Consider the following 16757-nt stretch of genomic DNA (forward strand, 5'->3'; position numbering starts at 1 on the left):
CGGCCCCGGCCCAGGGGCCCCGGCCCAAGGCCCGGCGCGGCGGCGGGCACAGGGCTGCGCCGGGTCCGCCGGCTGGAAACCGCATAGTGCGGCTTGGAGGGAAGATAACCCCTGTTCCCAGGTGGGAGGTGAGCAGGTGGGTGGGCTGCGGGCGCACAGAGCTGTGCAGGGCAGGGCAACGCGGGCGGCGTGCGCAGCGGGGTGCCCGCGCCGTCCTGCTGGGCACCGGCCTCGGGGTGAGCCCCTCCACCGCGGCACCGGGCGGCGGGCGCGCTCTGCCTGCAGCCCACCGTGTGCAGGGCATCGCGGCCCGGCCCTCGCTCCGAGCTGCTGGAGGGCACGCGTTCCGTATGCGTGTTCAGGGCGTCTCGTGTTCCGTACACACGTTCAGGGCATCGCACGTTCCATATGCATGTTCAGGGCATTGCGTGTTCCATACACGCGTTTGGGGCATCACACGTTTTGTGCGCATGTTCAGGGTGTCACACGCTCACGGCCGCTCACACGTAGGGCAGGATACACGTGTCTCAGCTCTAATGCAACGCAGCACTGACCCTCGGAGAGCACTGCTGGCTCTTACGAACTCCACGTGCTCCCCCACCGGGGTTTGCACTCTCTCAGGGGGCTATTTGAGTCAGAGGTCACGATCTCCCATTCCCACAATTACCTTTATCCTACTTTCAACCAGTTTTCTGTCAGTGGCAACACTTCATTAACTTGTGGCCTCCGCCTGCAGTGAAAACTTCCTCACTCAGAGGCTTCTTTCTGCATAACTTCAGACAGGGGTGTTCTTTTCCCCATCCATTCTTAGTTTCCCATCCTTCCTGAGGCTGACTTCCTCGATTAGAAGTCCCTGCATTCATCACTTTTAACAACTTTAGAGAGTCCACTTGGCCTAAGCTTTGTGCTCAGATTTGTTTAAAATACAGCTAAGTAACATGGCACCAAGGAGGTTAATGGGCCACGATGAAAGCATCACAAATCCTGCTGGGAAGTAGGATACAAACTGCGCTGAGTTTGGGGCATACCCATTGCCTAGGCACATGGCACGCATGCTGCAACAGCGGCAGCAGGCACGGTGACAAGGACCCCAGGGCGGCAGCCATGGCACAGACATCCTGACCCTCCTCACAGGGGTGCAGCGAGTGCTCCGGGACACGCCAGACGCTTTCCCAGCAAAGAGAATATAGCGCAGTGCTGCTGCCAAGCATGGCACAGCCAGCCGTGCCGGGGCAGCGGCGGCCGGGGGCAGCCCCTCTCTGTCGGGCGAGCAGCCGGGGAGGAGGGCTGCCGGCCGGCCGCTGGGCAGGCTGCTGCCAGTGGGGAGCTGGCTGCGCTCCCTGGCACGCACGCTGCCGCTGAGACTGGGAGAGAGCTAGTCATTTTTTCCAAGAGCCTTGGGACTGCAAAAGTACTGGTGGCAAATTATTGTGTTTAGAAGGAAGTCATTAAAAGGAAGAAAATAAATTTGAAGTCCTGTGGAAGCCAAGAGGGCTTCATTTTTCTCCCAGGTGAGCTGGCTCAAGCTGGGAAAGGTTCCCACAGGGAGGGCCTTTGAGTCTGCTTTTCAGGCGCAGCAGCTACGCCTCTGCCTTGCATTTACAGCCTCCCTCAAGCCAGGCCTGGGCTTTTGGGATCACCAATCACGTGGAGATGCAAACCTGGCTACCTCCTGGGCTGTAACTAATCCCAGACACTGCTCTAGTGCCAGGCTACCTCTTGCCATTCACTGCCTGTCCCCAAGAACTACCCACCCCTCTGGGGAGTGGGATGGCACCTTTTCTACAAGCTGGAAGGCAGCACCACAGCGCTTCATTTCGCTCCAGGGAGTGGGGCTAGGGAATGCAAAACATCAGCAGAATTGTTTTATTTAGCTATGGGAGCACATGCGATATTACAGCACCCAGAAACCAGTCGTCTCTGTGATTTCATCCCACCGGATAATCTGGAGCCTTTCCCATTAGAAAAGCTCCGGCAGTGGGGAATACCACTGGTAGGTACTGCTGGGTCCTGGAAAAGCAACAAGCTCCAGTAAGCAGAATTGACAAGGAAGCCATAGCGCTTATTAACAAACACCTACAGCTTACCAGTTTCTATTTGTCATATTAGGTGGACAACCAGATCTTTGTTTCATTTTCCGCCTCTCCCTCACCAGAAGGGAGAGGTCCTGTGCCTGCCTCATAAAGCCGTGCACTCCCCCAGTCCCCCTGCCACTGTAATCTACATTCTTTACCTTTATTCCTTATGGACTGCATTATCAGCAAAGAGATTACATTTGCCTACATTGTGTATTGCAAGACTATAAGTGTGTGCTGTGCTCCTTCTTTTTATCAGCATGTTAAAGTTAGCACATGATAAAACTATGCTAGCAGCCATGTCTGAAGTTGGTTAAAGAAGAAGATACACAAGAGCCAGGAAACACAGAATAAAACCCCACACTTGACATTTACCAAAGATCAGACTACTGAGGGTCACACATGGGGAAAAGGAAATACACTTTCTGACTATTGCAGCTCTGTCACAATGTCAGTTTTCAGAGTGTTGACAGTCTCAAGACCAGAGTCTTAAGCTGTACAATTTCATGTCATTGAAGCTAATGGATATCTGCCAACTTACCATCTTAAAAACATAATAATAACATGAAGAAAAAAGTCTGTCTTCATAAACAGCAGAACTAGCAAGTTCATGTCTTTTCAGTCCTTTCCCACTGTCACACCGCAGGGCAGCAACTCTGTCTACTCACTTCCTCCTTTCACAACAGCTACAAGTGAATTTAGTACATGAAAACAAAGTAACAGCTGAATAGCCTCTGCTCCACAGGAAGTGCCGAGGGCAGAAGAGATGCTAAGGAGACACAAACAAGATTGATTTTCTCACTGTTGATACAAAAATTTTTCTGTTGTTTAATAGAAATTATTAAATCAAAGTTTGTAGTCTGCATACTTCGAGTGTTTTGAGTTCACTCCCCACAATGAACTAGCTCCTTTTCTCAAAACTGAAAGCAAGCAAGAAAATCCATATATTTAAATTATTATTCACATGCATTTCACTTCCTAGCTCTAGAGGCTGTTACTAAAACGGATGGAGGTTCAGGCTGTACTGGATTCCCATTCTGAAGTTCCCCTCAAGCCCTGCAGACAGTGCTTTAGCAGCCTTTGCTCTGGAAAAACCTCTTGCAGTTACACCAGGAATGAGTGTTTTCAGGCTTCAGGTGAGCCACTGTGAGAAACAGCTCTTCAAACCCATGAGATGAGAAACTGCAACTGGCAACTCATCTCCACTCCTTCCAGACCACTGAGGTTTGCTGGTGGCACTGCAGACAGCAAAGGGTAGAGGAAGGCTGGAAGAAAAGCTCTCTTCTCCCACCCCACGGCCCCACACAAGGTGAGACACCTGGCATTCTCACTTAACTTTTTGCATGATCATCGTCCCTTCAACCTACAGCTGTGTCCTTTGTGTGCACACCATAGTTCAGCATGGAAAGTGCAGCTCATCTGCAGAGGCAAAAGACTTAAAAGCTGCATTATGACAGCAGACACACAAGGAGCGTCTCCAGACTCCCTGGTTGAGGTGTGTTATCCATCCTGATTCCTACCAAGGTTGGACCTGGGTTAGCACAATTGAGGGAATACACTTGCTTACTTGGAAAAAAATCCCAAACCATACCTGTGCAACCCCCAAAAAAAGCGTTTGGTTGCCCTAAACCTCACTGATTTATTTAGATTTATTAGCTGGGTCAGATGAAAGGTATTACTAGTCCTTCCAGACGTGCTGCAGTTAAGTCTCCAGGACCACACAAAAAGACATTGTGCGTTTCACGTTTTGCCACTTCAAAGGCAATTGTTCAAACCAGCAAACCTCCCTCTAAAGGGTCAGTTCCACTTAAGTTGAAATAGCCCTCCTTGTCATTACTATCTCCAGACAGAGGTAACGCCGGGCTAACGCCTTGCAGAGTTTGGACTGAACTATCACAGAGCACTTACCACTGATTCAGGTTCCTGGCTAACAAGAAGGTCAACGTATAAGCTATCCTACTTGTCTTTCTCATGCTTAGTCAAGTAGGCATCTCCAAGTTACCCCAACCCCGTAAGCTGTGCCCTGGTAACTGTGTTTCTCCTCAAGACAGGTTAAGGTTGCGAACAGCCAGCAGTCATCTGCATTACAAAGGGTGGGTCAGCCAGGCATCCAAAAAATTCTTGGTTTTCTCCTTCCTGGCTATAAGACAAGTAATGCTTTTTGCTTCCTCTTTCATTAACTAGGAGTTTAAGCCTTTCACTTGCTGCAATCAGCACCCTACGGTACAGGAAGTTTAAAAGACCAAATGTTATTTCTGCTGTACCACATGCCAGTAAATTGCCTTTCCCCCCCACCCCCTCCCATGAAGCTGTTGCTGTCGGTCTGCCAGCAGTATCTGACTTTTTAAGGTGCTACTTCTAAACTTTACGTGAAATCATGGTAGCCAGTTCATGTATTAATAACATGCCTTAGAATTTTGTGATTTCAGGAGGAAGTTTCTCTCCAAAAAGTAGTTTTCTGTTGTAAAGCCTTGAAAATGTGAATGTTGGGGACATTCCAGTACCAGCAGGAGCCAATTTTTTTTCTTACAGTCCTGCCCAAATCGTGCCTCTCTCCTTTGAGAGCCTTTGCTGGAATGGGCACAGAATGGCTCCTACCCTTCTGACTGATATTACCTCTCTTCTTTTTTGGGCTACTCCCTTCGCATCTGCTGCTCCTTGATTCCACTTTGAGGTAAAGTTCTTTAGGCGGCTGACACTATTAGTTTTGTTCTGTTTAAGCTTTTAGAACAGTGGATGCAGACGTAGGGTTCCGTGGGGCCTCATTTCCTCCCTACAAAGAGCTTTTCTGCATCAATGCTCACTAACCATAAAACAAAAGCATTATATGATGCAAGGATAGACATGAAGCACACTATAACTTAACTCTCATCTTGCACCTAAGCACAACTTGGGTCTGTCTTAACTAGCATTGTATTTCCTTCTTACAGACTTCCCCTCTTGCAAAGTATTTCTATTTAAGCCTCCACACCCATGCTCTTCCCTTGCATTCCTGCTACCCAGTGATTCTGTACATCCTAATTGCTCTGCCTGTGCCTGTGCCACAGCTGCTGCCCGACGGCAATCCTGCACTTTGCAGCTGTGATGAAGGAGGCACATAGGAAGAGCAGAGGCAGCCTCTCTGTGGGGCAAAATAACCCTTTAAGTATTGATTTAGCCTTTGCCGTTTATTCCCTTTCATTCTTATTTCTACCTTATGAAGCAAGTGATCTACAGTCTCTTCAGCTTCTCTGTCACCGTACATACCAGGCAGCAACTGGACTCCTTTATTTCTGGCAGGGACCGTGTGTCCGAGTTCCCAGTTCTTGTACGCCTGGGATCTGGGATGGAAATTGTTACAGCTGCACCTACATATGTCTATACACACATACATATCCACCAAGGATTTGTCATTTTCTCATGCTGTTGGGCCTTTAGGGAATTTCCAAAAGAAGCTTCCAGCCTCGCTTGAAGTAAATACTCCCAGGAGAACAGGAAATAAAGTCTAGCTTCTTGCCTGGATTTTCCATAGCCTGATATAGTATGGAGGTCCAGCAAGAAGTGTCAATTGCAGTATTCATGCACTTCTCTCCACTGTAAGTCCTCTAGGGCTTAAGGGCTGAGCCACCTTTACTGACTTTCTATACTGCTAGGGGTCTCTCCCCTGTCTAGTAAGAGACTTACTTTTGTTACAGCAATCACATCAGCTCTGAGGTAGTTACCTATCCATCAGATTTAATCAGAGTTCAAAAGTAATTTGAGATGAGCACACCCACATTGGCTTTGTATCTTCTAGAAGCCAGGCTCAAAATAAAGAGAAGAGTCATGTCTTTCATCTAGAAGGCTGGCATCCTGCAAGCGGGGTTATGATGAATGGAGTGAAACTGAAGGCCAGAGAGCATGGCATTATCTGCTCCCCAGCAGTTCTCTCCACTGTATTGCTTCAGGGAGCTTCTCAGAATATCATTTTACTTTAACTGAGTTCTCATTCATAAGGCATAGGATTGACAATGGCTTTGGTATTAATTTCACACAACAATTCTAGGAGAGCATCTTTTTAACTTAAAATGGAGGCTCCATTCTGAGCCTGTTCAATGTATCCTGATTTGAGGTGACAGCCTTATTACCTGCCCTATATATTATTTTGGAGTAGTTACGCTTTTTCCCATAATTTCTTTTTATGAAGTTATGGCTGCTAAACTCTGGCCCTCTGCTAAGGTCCATTCAAGTCATGCCCACTTCTAGTGCCTGCATTCTGGCAGAGTCACAGCTGAAGGACTAAAGCCCACCAAAAGCCAGGCGTGTACCAGTGCCCCTACATGAAAGGGGCACTGCTGAGCTCTAACTCTCTGCAGATGTGCTGCTGACAGAAAGTGGCAAGAAAGTGCTCTGAGACCTGTTGGCTTCTAGCTCTTCTCCAGTACTCCACCTGGGCAGTACTCTTTCCTGAGCTGTGAAACGCTTACAAAGGCCTGCTGGTCTCCCCAGCAGGCCTAGCAGTTACACCATAAGGAAAGCAAAGACTTCTCTCCGTTGCTACCCTTTTGCTTTGGGCTATTCAGCAGTAAAAGAGTGGTTTTGCGCCTTCCTCTTCTGAGCTGTCACCAGAGCAGAAGTGCAAAGGAAATTGTGCCCCAGCCTGGAGATGATGAGGGAAGCAAAGCTAAACCTGTCAGTGATACATTAATGCAAAAACTGATCTTCCCATCTGTCTGTGACAGCCTCCTTGTAAGTGTTCACATGAGCTACCCTGATCCAGCGTGACCAACGCTGAGAGCATACTATTGTGCAATCAACCTACACGACCACCTCAAAACGAACACCAGGCTATCGCACCTCCAGCTTCAATCCTCAGAGCTCCAAAAGCTCCCGCTGCTACTGAAAGATTGAAGCCAACTGTGTTTTTTGTTTGAAGAGATTGGAGCCTTGTTGCTAGCTTTAGGCTAGTATTTCTGGTGTCCTGGTTGCATTTATTCATGGCCTCCAATTACTACAGAGATCCCACCCTGTTGTACCTTTTGGAGCAGGAAGAGCGGTGCAGCTCCCAGGGCTGGCACATACCCACGGCTGCCTAGCCTGCTTTTCCACTGCCGGTGCTGACACAGCTTGGGAGAGGATTACGAACGTTTTGGACTTGGGCTGAGGCAGGAGAACCCCACAAGACCTCTGCCCTGCTGGAGCACAATTTCATACACCGTGTTCCTGAGTCAGCTGGCGGATGGCCTTGAATTCCTTTGGTAAAAGCATCAGACTAAGACTGCCTTAGGCTGTGCATCTGAACAGATACAGAAGAGACCCTGCCCTCTGGCCTAAGGCTTATATATTGCCTAAAAGCAAAGGTGCATTGCAGATAGAGCGCTGGTCTTTGTCCTTAGTTTCCAGACGTAAGCTCCTTAACTGCTTTACAGAAGAACTCCCTCCCTTATCTGTTATTTTTAGATTAGCTATTTTTAAGAGATTGCCTGATGCCTACTTACTCGGAGGTTTTTTGATGCTCACATTTCTTGGTACTGAATGCTCTGTTTTATTTGCATTACACTGCATCAGTTTATATTCTACTGACTGAATTACAGACAGTTTGGCCTAGGCAGGCATGGGAACAGAGAGGTCTCATTAAAAACACCAAATTAATGGGGAAAAAAAAAAAAAAAAAGAAAAATCAAAGCTGTAGTGACTCAGTCACTGCCTCACTTTACTCTGGGAACAGAGCCGATTCCCTTGGGTGGAGATGTCTTTTCCAAGGGTGCTGCAATCTGCAAGCTCTGGGCCTCTCAGCACTTTTGAAACCAGGGTGCAGTCGACAAGAATTTGGCACGTACCTGGCTCAGGGCTATGTTAGGCTGACAGACAGGCAGATATTCCTTTTGTATTTTCAACTGTAACTTCAAACTTTCAACTTTTCCCCCTAAAAAACAGGGGAGGGGGGAGCAGGGAGAACCCTTTATTCCTCCACAAAAAATCCAAGTTTGCTGATGGAAATCTACCAACTGCAGTGACGTGCTGGACCAGCAGCACCAGCTCCCAGCACCAGCCCTCTCTTCTCAGCATCACACAAGCCTCTCACGACTTTCCCTCCTGTCCCTGCTGCCAGTTTCTGATTGCCCCCAGCTCAGGCAGACGGCCCTATTGGACCCTGCTAGGGGCTCCCTGGCTCTGCACGGTCTTGCCTCTGCATGGGCACCTCTTCCGCACCCCGGCCAAGCTCACGCAACAAAGGCTTGGATGAAGCATGGCTAACTGCAGTGCCTTGCTCCTCTGCCAGGGGAATCTCTGCACCCCTTCTTTATATAAAAAGGGAAACAGAAGTGTGCCCAGACACGGATACAACTGTGGTTTTTAGTAAGGGATCACCTGATCAGGAATGAAAGTGTTTGTCACCCTTTATTTGCCCCAGGAGGGAATCTCAAGTCCTCTGTAACATGGGCTTGCATGTTGTTTTTCTGAAGTTTCCATTAGCTGTCACCAAGTCCCTGATCCCAAGACAGCAACAGGCCAAATGTTTGTTAACATGTTTACCACTTTTTTTGTTTCCCAGTCTTGGGGGGAAAAAAATCAGAGCCTGAGCACAGCCTGAAACCTGAGCAGCCTGAGCTGGCTGTGGCTCTGCTTTGATCAGGCCTCCAAAACCAAGGAAGGACAGGCAGCTCTGGGACCTGGCAAGCCGCAGCGTCTCTCCAATAACGGAGAGACAGGGGTGTTAGCGTTTAGAGGCATTAGAAACAACTGGGGAGCGGGATATGTCTGCCTGCTACTTGGCTACTTGAGCATATGTGTTTATGACATACTGTCTTGGCTTGTTGTACAAGCCCACAAAACCCTATCAGGCTGTTAACTACCAAGTTTTCCTCCTAATGCAGACAACTGTGATGGATCCCAAGCACTCCAATTCACACAGATCTCCTTTCTAGGTGGAGAAGACAGCAGCCCTTTGCTTCTTCTGCACCACAGTTCTGCCGGGAAGTTACGCAGAGACCAAACCACGCTGCCAGTCACTGCGCCATTGCACTGCGCTGCTTTCATACCCCAACTCAGAAGATCAAAGTCAAATGTTTCCAAGTCTCGTGATGACTGAACTGAGAAGAAATGCTGAATTTTTGGAATGCAGACATTCTGGAGGAAAGTTTGCACCTTTTCAAGTGGCTATTAGAGTCAACGAACTTCTATACATAATTCATACATATATATATTTTCAACCTGACAAAGTAAGCTTAGCAGCTTCTTGCTAATGATCTCAAAGCAAAACAGTATACAGTGGGGCTTTCAATGCATGATCACAGCATCAATAATAAATCTCTGTAAGAAAAACACTATTCCCCAACTACACCAAAGAGAAGAACAAAAAGGCTTGCTTATAACCCAGAAACTCCAGCTAGTCCTGTTCTGACCCAGGTTACTCAGGGCTCAGCATCAGAGGGCAGGTGCTGCTCATCACAATTTTTGCCGCAAGTCTGAAAGATTCAAGCCAAGAGTTCATTCCAAATAGCAGCACCAGTACAGACAAGCAAGCCATGAGATTTGTAACACGTATTTGAAGACCAACAAGGAACTAGCCAACTAGTAATTTAAGAGACTAAAGTAACTGCATTTAGGCCTCCAAATCACTACTGAAACTTGTATTTAAACAGAGCACAGGTGTTTTCTATTTTTAATGCAAAAAGCAAGGGCTAGAATGGTTTCTATTACACTATCCATTTTTACTTTTGTACTGTGGTTTCTTCTTACTAGAGCTAATGTACCTTTCCTTCTTCATTTATCCTATGGTGGGAAGTACTTGTTTGCTTCCCCAGCTGGAGTTCTGATCCACACACAGCAACTCAAGTCACTTGAAGCTGGGAGAGGTTGACCGGTTCCTTCTTTGGCCACATGAAAGTCTGTGACTTTATTTCCAGTGTCACAATGTCCACAAAGCAAGCTAGTCCCTCACCCCAGTGTATTATTGGTTGTGCCTACTACGGCAAAACTGTCACAACCAAACCATGCATGTCTGTAGCTGAGAAGTGCCAAGTAGGTATTTTTACCACCATTTGACCTTTTAAATCAGAAATCAGAGCAATGGTATATTTAACATTTTGGTGGGATCTGTCACTGAGTCTGAAGAATAGCTGCTCTCTGGAATAGCCACTCCACCTACCAGTACCATATTGCCCATAATCAGTCACCTTAGGTAGCCAGCATTCAGTTGGTAGGTAACACATGGGCACATGGGGGCCAGGCACCAGAATCGGATCTCCACAGAGCTGTAATTTCCATGACCCACATTATTTAATAGCAACTCACCATCAGGGGAACCTGGAGTTACTAAATAACAGCAGCTTCCCATAGATCAGAAAGAAATCTTGTCATTTTAGAGCACAGCATGTTTCACTTTACAGAAATTTAAACAGCAACATGATTCTTGCAAGACCACTGCTGTGGCAATGCATGCATCCTCCCTGCCTCCATTTACCCCCTTCCGGTCCCTCTTCACCTGTTTTTGAGGAAGAGGATAGTGTTGGCAAAGACAGCTTTGTTTTCTTTACAATATCCTCATTATTCTTTTAGAAAATCCCTTCATTTCCTGGATAAATTAAGAAATTATTTAGATACTTAGGGTAACAAAAATGCAAGGCCATAGGAACCTGAGAAAGGCTGGGGGGCGGGTAGAAAAATTTGACATAATGGAAGTACTGGTGCAGATTTTTGGGTTTACATTAGAGGAATTCCACTTTCCACTTCCCTCATAAACATCATGTCTCATGATGCTTCCCTCCCACTCTTAAACTCTGCACTGGCATTTGCTTAGCCGTTCCCTGGCACTAATACAAGTTTCCATAGCAAAGGATGTTAAATGAGACTGCAATCACAAACTTGAGGAGCTACTAAGGACTGAAAGACAACTAAACCAGACATGAAGCAGCACAAAAATGCAAAATAACCCTGGAATATCCCTGCTGGGAACTCCCTGTTAGCATTGAGAGATTCTGGGAAAAGTTTCCCTTTAGAAATCCTGCCTTAAGAAAAGCATCCAGAAGTCTATGAGCCACAATTTAAAATCGCAGACTAGATCTGAAGTCCAAAACTGTGACTGGATCAGAAGAGATGCTCTCTATGTAAATATAAAATCCATCTAAAATCTTGTGAAAAATTAGGATAATGTGATAAAACTTAAAAATCTATGTCACTTTCCCAGCAGAGCTTTAAGTGGAGCACTGAAACCATTGGCCACCAGAGCTCAAGCTAGCATTGGCTGGCATGATTCATGGACTTCAGTATAAAGAAGGCTTCAGAAATGAATGAAAGCTCTATTGACAACTCTTAATGCCCCTTAAAAGGGCTTCTGTGTAAGAGACCCCCACATATATTAGTAGGAGCACATCATCCAAAGCCAAGTTTAACCCTAATGGCAGCACAAAGAAGACATTCCTTCCACAGGGAGATAACACAGTGATGTCTCCTTGAGTGCCTGAGTAATTTTCAATCCAAACTGGCAAGGGGGAGAAAAAAAATTCTGGCTTTAAAAAAAATTTTAGACAAGTAGCAGGTCTCACGCTTCTTACTGGATGGGGTGTCTGATCGCTGAGAGCTACTGTGTAGTTTGTAGGGGTGTATATACCTCCTCTCCATGTGTATTGCAAATACCAGGGCTTGTGCTAGTCTCTATGCCATTCATGTTTAGCAGGGAAATCTGAGTCATAAGGAGCAAAACAGGTCTAAAGAGATCACGGGGATGGTCGCAGTGGACGAGGCATTCCAGTTTTAAACAGGGGTAGTGGTAATATGACAAGCTGGTAGAGGGCTGTACCCTCACATTTGTCTCTTACATGAGACTGCTCCATTCCTGGCTGCACCTCAGCCCCCTCCATCATGGTCCTTGGGCTGTTGGGTGCCATTTCAAGCTGGCTCCCACCAAAACCAGCAGTCTCACCCTGTCCCTTGCACCCACTGCAGTGTTCCCCAAGCCCCTCGGCTGAGTCAATTCAGTGTGCAGGACCACCAGCCCAACTTTTCTCCCTCCCCAGCAGGTAAGCTTTGTGTCAGCTAAGCCATCTCACTGTGTAGTGCTAGAAGTGGCACACAGGGTTAGAGGGGCTGCACAACCAGCTTTGGGGAAAGAAGCTGGCTGGCACAGGGGAACCATTTTTTCACCTCCAGCATCTTGCAGGACCTCACTCTTCAGCGTAGCAATGATGTCTGTAAACGCTTGCCAGCCAAGTGCTCTTGCTGGGCCATTTCTGGTCAGCAAACCCCCAGGGGCTAAAGCCCTGCAGTCCTGCTCACACCCTGTAGTCCTGCTTAGACCCTGCATTTACCATGGCTCAGGATATCCATGCTACATGGCCTGCATGGAAGTGGATCATAAAGACTGCTGAAGGGATCAAAAAAACCCCAAACCAAACACTCTGGGTTCAACTGCAACAGCCAAATTTAAGAGACGGTTGCTGAACTGTCACAGGGTAGGGCAAACCCTAGGGCAGGCAACAGAACACGGCCAAACCTGCCCTTTCTGCCCTAAAACAGCCAGGGACTGCTTGCTGAAGCAGCACAGACAGGTTCCAACCAGGGCCACGTGCTCCTGGTGACAGGCAGTGATGCCTGCTCCAGAAAATACACAGCTATATTGGGCCAAGAAATGAGCAAAGGATGGACTTTCACAGTCCAAAAGCTGGTGCCAGCAAGCCCCTTGCACTGAAGGCTGTGAATTGATCCCAAATAGCTGCCCAAATTCGCCCTTCTCACCTGCAGTATGATCAGAGAGACAAAAATTCACCATACAGAGATTGCTACTCGTTCCTGTCATCTAGCACTCTCTCTCAGCAAGAAACACATTACCTCATTCAGGAAAGCAAGAATACTAATTCATTAATTTGCAACTTTTTAGTGCTAATGGTACATTTATGTGCCCCTGAGTCAAGTGAAGTGCAGTACACTTTTACATTAGCACTAATAACAGTTGCCCATCCAGCTCCCCTGTGTAACTACAAGATGCAGAATTAATCTGAATTTTCCCTTTGAAAATATAATTTTGTGTCCCGTAAGCCTTTAAAATTACACATAAGGTTCCATCTTCCCAAAACCAAGGACAGGCATACAACTGCCTCCCAGTAACACATCCTGCTTCTGTAGTGCTCCAATTCCTTCCTCAAAGGCCTAGCACACTTTAAATTAAGACATAACACCACCCCCACTAAATAAATAAATAAATAAAAGACGACATATTGTTTACATGGTCTCTTGCCCATTAATCTTTTAGGTTGTACGTGCTGTTTTCTTTCAAATATGGTTCAAGACAGTCATTTTACTTTCCTGCCAAGAAATAACTGACCACTGATTCATTATACTGAATGCCAAAAAGAAGAGCAATCCATAATGATGTAATCTAATAGCTATTTTCTAAAACACATTTAAACACTTTTGGACAAAACATTTTTGGACAAAATTAAGCCCAGAATAGGCTCTAGACAATGTACTGCATACCTCCAGGAATGGTATTATATTTCTGGAGGTAACACAGCTTCTGAATTATTGTAGTCATTAGCCTTGACAAACTATAGAAATTCACACGCTAAAGGCCAGCACAAACTTTAAGCAGGTCCGCATCTATAGGTACTGGACAGACTTGGGAAAGATATGGACAGGGAGGGTAAGACTCATATGACTGATTTTAATCAACACTTAGACTTTCATATTGATTTCTTAGTAGCACAGAAAGTCAGGTTCACTGACCATGATGCTCTTCAGCCCTTTCTCTGCCCTGCACCCCCATGACAGATAGCATCCGAAGTGGGCAAGTATCTTGTCTGCTCATAGCCCTCGCACATCGCATGCTGCAAGGGGTGTTTTCAGAGCACAGAACTGTCCTTGCAGCTGCCTTGTGTCTAGAGAAAGGCCAGAAGGGTTGCTTGCTGGTGGAACAGCATGCGAGCTGCCTGGGAGCCAGCTGGTAATCTGTTGCCATTTGGGTTCTTCCTTCCTCCCACTACTGGGCTCGTCAGACTTGGTAGTCACAAATCCACAGGCTCTGCCTTAGGTCTTCCCGCAGCAGATGCCAACAGGCGAGATTGTCATCCTATGAGTATTTGGTTGGAAGGGACCCCTGGAAGTCTCTATTCCAACCTCCTGCTCAGAAGAGGATGATTGCCAGGGCTAAATCAGGTCAGCTGCGGCTTTGCCTGGCAGATATTTGAACTCCCTCCAAGGACGGAGGTTCCCCCAAGCCCTCTGGTGATCTGTCCCAGGGCTGTACGCTTCCTTATCAGGAATTTTTTCCCCAGCATCCAACCTGAACCTCCCAAGCCGCAATTTGTGACCTTTGCTTCTTGTTACACCATCTGCCACCACCAAGAAGAGTGTGGCTCTGTCATCTTTTCAACTGCCCTTCAAGAGGTTGGAGGCTACTATTACATTGTCCTTTTGCCTTGTGGTCATGCCAGGACTTGGTTGCTGGCACCAATGATCGGACATTCTTCACAAAGGAGGTCACCAACAACATCCTGCTGGATGCTTGTGAGCACTTGGCACCTTTCAGCTGGAGTCGCCAGTATTTGCAAACAAGCCACGTAGCATCCACGCAAATGGATGCGTGTAGACAGAGCCAAGCAATCACGTGCCTTGAGTCAGGGTGCCAAGGGCAAGGTCCTGTGCCAGGAATCTCTTGGCAGCTGCCTATTCAGTTCCTTTGTATCCCTCACGGAGGGGAGGGGTGGGAGATAGTACTTCTTTGAGCTAAGAGGTTCATCAAGCATCATCATGTAAACAATAAAATATAAAGCCTGTGATGAAGACAAGAAGCATCACTGAAGGATGTCTCTTTCCAGGACCAGGTCAGCTCAGGCATATTCACAGAAATCTTGTGCAAGGACATGCTGAAGGAGACCACTGTGGAGCTAAGCCCAAACAAGCATCATGGGGCAAAGGTCCACTGTTTGAGAAATACTCATGGAAGAAGGAGTGAGAGCATTATTCCCCATATGGGTGTGGACACCACCACTCAATACTCCCCAGTTTTAGTGACAAGAGCTCATGGGGTGCCCTTCTTGAGAGGGAAGGAGGAGTGTGCAAGTGTGCAGGCAGGAACCAACGGGAGAGATGGGATGTGAAAGGTAGGACATCAGCAGCACCATGGAGAAGAGGTTTCAGCAGCATACTCACCTACCTGGCAGGTGAAAGGTGTCTTGTTCGGAGAGTGGCTGCCACAGCAAAACCTTCCTCGAAAAGTGAATGTGCCCAACAACACTGTGTCACGGCTGCCTTAGTGCAGACACATCACCTCCTCTGAGGGCAGCCAACAGCTATCAGAGCTAGCATTGCCTTTTAGACATGGCTGGAGCACGCTGACCCACATGACTTTAATCCTGTGCTTGAAGCTGTGCGCAGCCTCAAGGAGAAGGGATCAGCCAGGCCCTACAGAAGGCCAGGCCCTCTTCTGTGCCTCCAGAGGCCAGGAAGAAGGAACTTATAGAAATCAAACATGCCCTAAGAGATGCAAGACGGGAATCTTGCAGCACAGCAGAACACAGGCTGAACGTCGCTCACACCAAGGCTACCACAGGCACACAGCACAGCTTAGGTCTTCAGCCACCTCCCAGTGCAGAAGGGCGAAGGGGACCAGAAGCAGGCAGCACGAGCATCTCAAATTAGGGAAGAAATGGAGGACAACTAGATTAAATGGTAGAATATTCAATACAGCAAGGGGAAAGGGAACAGCAGCGATATTTAAAATAAAAGAGTAAAATAGATAACTGAAGGTGGGCAGCCTACCACCCAAGACTCAGCACCTAAGATCTTCAGGCTTTTCTTTGAAAGCCATTGGTCTCTTAGGACAAAATCCCAGCAGCAAGGAGCTAAAGCCGCTCCCAAGCCCAAGACTATTTATAAACACTGATTAACTTCTTAAGAAACCTGTATGCGGCCTCCCTTCTCTGGTAGGAACCTACCTCCCCTAACCAAGGCAGGTACTAAAGGCAGGGCCACAATTCATTAAACCTTTCCAGTCTTGGTATTCTTTGAATGACAACTGGACAACATGCCTTATTTACACGTTCCTGCAGAAAAAGAAGAGAAATACTTGGTGTATCCTCGACAAAAAAGGGTTTTAATAGGATTCAGAAAGGTGTAAACAAATTCCCTATTGAGGATTGGGCTGCATTTTAGGGAGAAGTCAGATCCCAAGGGTGTGTAATTCCTGCCTCCCAGGAAGGAGTCGCCTCAGACTTCCAAGAAAACATTGGGCTGTGATTTGCACAGAAGGAATTTTATGCATTTTTCTGTGAAGTGACCTAGAAAAGGATGTGAGGCTCCACTAGTAGAGTGTATAAGCTGTCGCTTATCTATGGAGTGACTTAAACAAGGATGTGATGCTCAGCTGCCAGATAATAGTTTGCTTCAGTGATTTAGTGATTCGTAGTCATTCAAACAGAGCTGCTTGCCTGGCGAGTCAACATTTCACAGAATTTGGGTACAGGATGTGACTCCCAACCACACTGCTGAAGCTGTTTATGAAAAGGAAGAGATTCTTACAAGACTGTAGTTAACCTGATACACTAGTTTTAAAGATATGTCTTTTGTGCCCTTCCAACTGCAATAATCCCAACTGCACTTTGCCAGCTGAGAGTATGATGATGTAATGCTGAGGAGTGGGCAAAGGATGGGATGGTTTGACTGCACTACTGTGATCTTGGTAAAGTAATTTCATGACCTTGTGCCTCAGATTCCTGCTTGTGAAAT

General features: G+C 47.0%; 1 protein-coding gene and 1 long non-coding RNA gene across 11 annotated transcripts in view; one reads left to right on the forward strand and one right to left on the reverse strand.

Moving 5' to 3' along the window:
- Window positions 1-9751, forward strand: LOC308064319. 2 transcript variants are annotated; one of them, XR_013928335.1, is made up of 2 exons: window positions 1-121; window positions 3058-9751. It is a non-coding gene; the product is annotated as an uncharacterized lncRNA (long non-coding RNA). The 2 variants fall into 2 exon arrangements; XR_013928336.1 differs by having other exon boundaries at window positions 25-136.
- The window catches only part of CHGB (chromogranin B), a 111614-nt gene that overhangs the window by 76271 nt on the left and 18586 nt on the right, over window positions 1-16757 (reverse strand). Inside the window, exon 1 of one of the 9 annotated variants that reach the window (XM_080388593.1) lies at window positions 2617-3058. The exons of the other annotated variants lie outside the window; for them this stretch is intronic. The gene's annotated coding sequence lies outside the window, so the exon portion shown is untranslated. Of the gene's footprint in view, window positions 1-2616; window positions 3059-16757 lie in introns of those variants that run through there. 9 annotated transcript variants of the gene reach the window in all.

The sequence above is a fragment of the Falco punctatus genome, assembly GCF_963210335.1.
Source record: "Falco punctatus genome assembly, chromosome: 5".
Classification (NCBI taxonomy): Eukaryota; Metazoa; Chordata; class Aves; order Falconiformes; family Falconidae; genus Falco; species Falco punctatus.